This window comes from Mandrillus leucophaeus, unplaced genomic scaffold (assembly GCF_000951045.1).
Source record: "Mandrillus leucophaeus isolate KB7577 unplaced genomic scaffold, Mleu.le_1.0 Scaffold919, whole genome shotgun sequence".
NCBI classification, from domain to species: Eukaryota; Metazoa; Chordata; class Mammalia; order Primates; family Cercopithecidae; genus Mandrillus; species Mandrillus leucophaeus.
The window spans coordinates 175,216-182,595 of record NW_012110019.1 but is presented as its reverse complement, the minus strand read 5'-3'; positions in this window follow the sequence as shown (position 1 = coordinate 182,595).

The window sequence follows — 7,380 nt, the reverse complement described above, 5'->3', positions numbered from 1 at the left end:
CATGGTAGCATAGTCCCAAACTGTACTCTCTAAATTGCTATGATTTATTACCCTGTGAGTCTTCTCCAACCTTCTACCACCATCCCTACCCACTTTCTCTTTAAAATATTCACTAACTAAAATCATTTGATTGGATAGAACAGCATTTCCTGTTCTTTATTGTAAAAAACAAAAGTAAAAAAAAAAAAAAATCTTTAAAAAAAAGAAAACTAAAAGAAGTGCCTTTCTGTTTATACGGCTCTTGTCTAATTTCCTAACCATCACCCACAACTCCATTTTGTGGCAGTATTTTTCTTAATTCCACACAGTGATATAAAATGTCGGTGTGGATGAGTCATTTCTCCTCTTCAACTTGCTAACTTCTACAAACTTCTTATCATGCCAAGCATTCTTCCACAAAATAAAGTACAGAACAGATGACTCATACACCTCTTATTAGAAAGAAAACATCAAAAGGATGAATAAACAAACAAATAAAGCAAGTAAGCAACCATAATCCACTACCTGCTTAGTGTGTTAAGAGGACTTCTCAAGCATCAGAACAGCTTTACAAAACTCACTGCTGAATCAGCCTTAGAGGGAGTGGTGTGGCCGCCCGGCCAAGCTGGTGCATGGGAGCAGGGCTGTACTGGGCTTTTCAAGAGTGGAGAGAGGAGGAGAAACATCCCTATTTTTTTTACTATTAGTATTCTTAGAGATTTGCTTATTTTACTTACATGTGAAAAAAAAATTAACCATAGGTCTGAACTCCACCATCATCCAGAGCAATACAAGCTACGGAAGACAAGGACGCGCTGAACACAGATCCAAAGGCTTGGGACTCAGGCAAAGACAGAGGGAGACTTTCTCCAGTTTCTTGAATTATTTCTGTTTTAAAATATTCAGTAGCAAGACTCATAGCAGAGTATCCCTTGCCAGCCATGCCACAACCCTACCAAATGGTCTTCCAGGAATTGATTTTGATCTGCTCAGTAATGCTTAGACCCACAGAAAGAAAATAAAACTAATGTAGGCCCCATGGAAACTTCAGGGAACATCCCCCAGGTGTTTATTACACCAACATTGCAGGTGCACAGTGGCATAGCAAGAAGCTCTGAGACCACAAGCAAAATATCAGAAAGGCTTTTTTAATTTTAAAAATAAATAGACCCCTAGCTTTGTGCACTGAAGGGGTTTGTTGAGTAGTATTTACACCTGCGGAGAGAGCAGAAGGTGTCAGCTGAGAGAATCAGAGTTTTTCTCTAACTCTAACTTGATTTCCATTATTTTTGCAGTGCCCTCATGCAGGCCAGAGACCCCAGAGTGTTTTATTCAAGCTGTGCAAACAATACCAGGAAACAGGCAACTCCAAAAAAATGTACTGTACCTAAAATGGGGAAGTGCCGGTTCTGGCTCTCTTGAGCCCCTTCATTGAAGAGGAAACTCCCACAGTGTGGACAATGCACTGGCTTTGGGCCCTGGAGCCCTGATCTCTGGCTGGGTGGCCTTGGACAAGTCGCCCAAACTCTCTGATTCTCTCCTTCTGTGAGATAAAAATCTACCACTTCAGACAGAGACTGTTGTAAGGATCAAGCGGGAAGGTCAGCAGAAGCATTCTAAAGAGTGTGAGATTAGGAAATAGTGTAGAGATTTTAGATGTTCCTTGTAATTTAAGTAGTTCAAGTGAAGTTGGTAGAATGGGGAGAGTAGTTTTCAGATGCTGCATCAATGTCTAAACCCCAAAGCTTGAATCTTGAGGATAGATGTAGCTACACCAATATGCTTGGTTTTCTTCTTTACTTCTTCCTGCCTCTTTAATCCATCCTCTTCTATTCTGGAATTCCAATCCTTTAGAGTGCCCCTGTTACCTTCCCAGCCCTATACGTTCTTATTAGTTAATACTGCAGTGTGTAGGCCAATTCCTTGACATTCTGATCATTAAGATATAGTGGATTAGCCTGAGCTGGTTGTAAGAAGCTGTTACCTGTTGAATTCTGCAGGAAGCTGACTTCTTAATGAGAATTCATGGACAAGAAGGTTGTTAGTGAATATTCTTGAGAAAAGAAAGGAAAAAAAGCCAGACTGAGTGGAGGGAGAAGTTTGGCTGCAGTGTAGTTGCAGTGAAGGCCTCCACGAACCCTATGGAAAGTGTTGTCATGTATGGGGGCTCTTCAGAGCTGTCCATGCTTTCAAACCCCCATAAAGATCAGTCATCAGATGTAGGCAGCCCACGGAAGGGGCATGGCCTTCAGCTAAGGCAATAAGAAACTGACAACTGAAGTCTTTCTTCCATCAGCACTCTCAGTAGCTGGGGGAATAGATCCTCCAATTCTGATATGAGATCTGAGTGGTGCATTTCAGTAGTCTTCCCCAGAAGCCACCAAGCCACCATGAGTGCATCCACCCTTCACTGAGAGGCTGATCTGACCCTTTGCTCTTCCAGGTGAAGGAGACTCATGACCATGTCATGGCATCAGACATAGCATTTGAAGCAGAAGGCTCAAGCTAAGTGGTCAGGAAAGACCAGGCAGAGACAAGTCTAGGAAGTTCTCACTATCTGAAATGAGTAGAAAGTTTAGGAACCAGAAGAACAAAGTCGGAAGGATTACCTAGGTTTCAGGAACCAAGACTGTCAAGGACGCAGGTCCAGGTGTAAAGCCCAGCAGGAAGGCCCAGAACCAGCATCAGCAAGTGAACCCAGAGGGCAGAGGCAAGTTCTACCCTCACTGCTGGGGACCAGCTGAATGCCAGGCCCCAGCTCCTCTTCTCCAAACCTTCCTGCTGTCAGAAACATAAAGGGCATGCAGGTATTCATTTAACAAATTCTTCCTATGAATTTTTAGAGCAGAATAATGGTTAATCTCTGTTGGATAAGGTGCTTCCCCTCACCAAGCAATGAAAGCTGAATCAGCCATTGTGGTTTTCCTCCTCAGCCTTGGATTCCAGTAATTTTCAAGTTAATTTCATTGTTGATTTTCCACAACCATCTTGTCACAGAAACCTGGTAGAATTTTCCTTCTCTCTTTTCTCTGCCTCTTTGTATCCTTATTTCTCACACTTCCTAACGTAACAGGTTTTTTTGTTTTTTTTTTTTTATCCTTTAACTATCTGAAATCCCAAACTGGGCATGACCTATTTTATAACTAGCGGCCTGTTGCCTGATCCTAGTCACAACTCTGAACAGCGAATGTAAACTGTACCTGTCGGGGAGATGCATAACCATGAGCTGAGAATTTCTAGTCAAGGATGAGGGCTAAGGTTGTGTTCACTCTTCTTAATTTCCTGAAATTATTAGATACAATCCAAAAGAATAAAACATGAAGAAAACTGCATCTAAAATGAAAAATAGAAAGTGGCTACAATTCCCAACCCCAGGCTGTGAAGAATACTGTCAAAAGATAGTGAACCTCAGACCCAAACTAGAGATAGCGAAAAACAATTCATACCTCGAGTCTTAATAATAATACAGATTTCTTTGAAACTAAGTGGGAGGGACCCACATGGCCCAGCTTTACTTAGAAGGATGAAGAGGAGGACCATGAGGCCATGTGAGGTAGAGGTCATCCTGGAGAAGAGGGGAAGGGTAGAGGGGTCTTGTTACACATTGATGAACAGAGGGAGAACAAGGACTGAAGAAGTATTGTTTTCGCCTTTGCTTTTTCCAATTAAGACTCCTATGCTGAAAACAACCTGAGATGAGGCAAGGAAGAAGAAAGACCAGAAATAGCAGCTAGCTTTGAACTTGATTACAACATCCAACTAAGCAAAATAAATTAGCACAGAATCATCAAATAGAAGACCTATGAGCCATGGAGCTATGCTGTGAATTCACACGGATCCTCAGGCTGGCAATCTGCTTACCTGGAGAGGGACAGAAGGAAAAGATTACCCCCAAAATCAGAACTATAATTCTAACATTGATGCTATGATATATATGAGACAGAATATAATAAAATTACTACCAAAATTTTAAAACCCATTAAAAGCAGCGAAAAAGAAAAAATATATATCTGAAATGCAATAATGTGTACTTTTTGAGATAGGCAAAATAGGGGAAAAAGGACAAAAGTAGATGATAAAGAGAAGATTAGAGATGTGGAAGATGAAAGCAGTTACTTAATGTAGAATTGTTATTTTTCAAGAAGAGAATGGAATAAATGAACCCTGACAAAAATCTCAAAATACAATAAAAGTTGGAAGAGATAAAAGAAAGCCCTAAATCTGCAGTAGCAAAAAACACACTATGAATTACAAAAATTTGCAGAAAAAGTAAATCCACTATCCACACTGAAAAAGTAAAGTCACTTACAAGAGGATAAGGGTCATCAGGTTACTATATTTATTCTCAAGAGGGTGATATTGCCTTCAAGGGGACAAAAATTTATTATTGAGGGAATGAAAAAAATATTAGATATTGTAATAGTTTGTGGCCTTCCAGAGGACCATAATACACAAATAAATATAGAGCGCATCTGTCATATTAAAGGATCTTTGGGGAAGGGAGCACTGTTGAAAATAGAAACAGTGCATTAGCCTAATACATCCACAGAATATTCAATTCCAGAGCAATGCTTACAGAGTCTTGGGAAGAAATAACCATACCCCAACAATTTCAGGCCAACCAATTATCAGCCATTAATACAGTCACTAGACATGCACATGCAAACAGAGTCAGGACCTAACAACCATAAGCCTTCATGAGAAAAACAGATACAGAATGAGCCCCAGCCAGCCAAACGATGACCCAAAGTAAAGAACCAGAAATGGGGAAGCTTTGAATTTAAGGACTGGCGGTGAACACTGGAGCCATTAGAATTTTATAACATTTAATATGTTTTGTAAACTTTGACATTGTGAAAATAAAGAAATTAAAAAGCAAGGTAGTGAGATATGGGGGATGGATAAACAAGGGCACTTATTTCCCTGTATTTCATAACAAGGAGTCAATAGAGCTAGCCTTAAAAAATATTTACGGTCATAAAAGTGGCCCCCAGAGGAACTAAAAACCAGATTATAAATCTCTCAAAATGTCAGTAGAAGGGGAGCAACAGAACCAGAATAAAGAAGACATAAATAATATAACCAAAGATGGGAGATTGAAGATGGAAAACTATGGAAGCATTAGAAAGAGAAACCCCTAAGATGGCAGGATTGAAACACATGTTATGAATGTAATATGTATGTTACATGTGTATGTGTAAATATAATAAATTCATCAAAAATTATCAAATTGGATTGAATAAACAAAAACTAGCTGTATGCTTTATATTATTCCAATAGTCATTCATAAAGGTTATAGGTAAAATTATTCATATTACAATTCTTTTTTGCATTTATTTATGTCTTTGCCAGACAGAATTCAAGGCAAAAAATATATTAAACAAGGCCAAAGCATAGTTTATCCTCACAAAAATATTCAATCTAGTGATATCAGTGAAGATATCACTAATGTTATATTTTACATTCTAATTATTATAACATAAGAATACATAAAGTGTAAAATGCAGGAAATTTAATGAGAATTCTTCAAATAGAGGAGGATTTTGACTTATTCCTCTCAACCTCAAATAGGTTGGATACTCAAAAATTTAGTGAGGATATAAAGAATCAAGAATCTAATTCATTAAATTAACATTTTTATAATTCCACATCCTTAGAAAGAGTATAGAGCTGTTTTTAAATACTTGTAAAAATATTTACAAAACTTGGCTATATATTGGGCACAAAATAAGCCTCAAAAAACAAATAGTAATAATAGTAATGACCATGTTCTCTGGTGATAATGCAATAAAAGTAAAAATGAGTACCTAAAAGAATCACCTGAAAATGTTAACTCGTTCTTTAACAATTTAGTTCACGATTCTGGTATTGGCTCCAAAGTTGCAGAATGTCTAGAAAATAATAATATTAAAAAGCACTCAATAATAACCCATAGCAAACAGCTAAAGCTGTAAACAGTAGAAAAATTGAAGTTCTGTACACTTATATTACTCAATAGTACTAAATAAGAATTCAACTCAATAATTTAAAAGGAATTAAACCTATGGAGAGCACAAGAAAAAAATTCTTTACAATAAAAAGAAATGGATATGTTATAAAATAGAAGACAGAAAGTGGAATTAATCAATATAACCAAAAGGCGATTCTTGGCGGGGGAGGTAATATACATAAATCAGCAGTTAGCCTAAACAAAAATTAAAAAGGAGAAGGCACAAACACAAATAATAACAATGAGACTAAAGGGAGAAAGAAACCTCATCTGCATAAGATATTAAAAAGAATTATGAGTACGTTGTAAAAACTCTATAAAAATAATTTTGAATTTCTAGATGAAATAAATATTTTCTAAGAAATTATAACATCCAAATTGAAAGCATTCTTGATTTATTTCATGACTCTAGATTTATCATCTTTCTCTTCTAAGGTCAAAGAACAACTACTCCCCACACACTCTACACCCGAGAAAACTAGGTCAAAAAAGATTCAGAAGGGTTTTTCTTTTCCAAATCTTCAAAGAACAAATAATGTGGTATTATTTCAACCCTTTCAAAGCATAGAAAAGAAATAAACTTTCTAAATTCAGATCAATTTTGCTAGTTAATGACAACGTAAAAGTCTCTAATATAATATAGGTAAATACAGACTATGAAAAAAAAAGCACCATGACAAATAGGGCTTATTGAGAAATGAAAGGGTTTTTCAACAGCAATTAAAGGCCACGGTCTTCCATCTGACATTGATTTCTCCTTCGTTGGACCAATCTTGTCACTAATCCCCAGCCCTCTAGGTTCATTCCTCACCTGTCTCTCCCCATCATTTCCCACCACGGTCTATACTCCATCTTGTTGACAGAGCTTTCTAACACACACGTCTATATTTTGTTTTTCCCCTACTTACACTCCATTAGAGGTTTTCCACAGCCTTTGGGATAAAGTTTAACTCCTTGATCACAGCACATGAGGGAGGCTCTACCAACCTCTTTAGCCTTGTTTTCAGCCCACACACATGGGGTCGATCCTCTAGCCATTGCAAAATACTTGGAGATACTCAACTCCTTTTACTTTGTCTTGACTCTGTTTTCCCAAGTGCTGTTTCCTCTGCCTAGAACACTTTTCTTCCTCCTTCTATGCTTACTCAGACATCATCTTCCCTTCAAAGAAGCCTTCCCCAGTACCCCCACTAGGCTGTGTTGGTTTACTTCCCCATCTTTCTAGTAGCACCTTGTGCAGACCTCAGTGGAACTCACCATCATGCATGGGAATTGTTAGTCTGAATGGCAGTCTCCCACTCTAACACCCTAACTTCCTTGAAGACAAACAGCTTTCTCTCTTGCACTGAGCATATGCCTGGCATATGGCAGACACTAAATAAATATCAAAGGAATGAGTACTTCCGATTCTG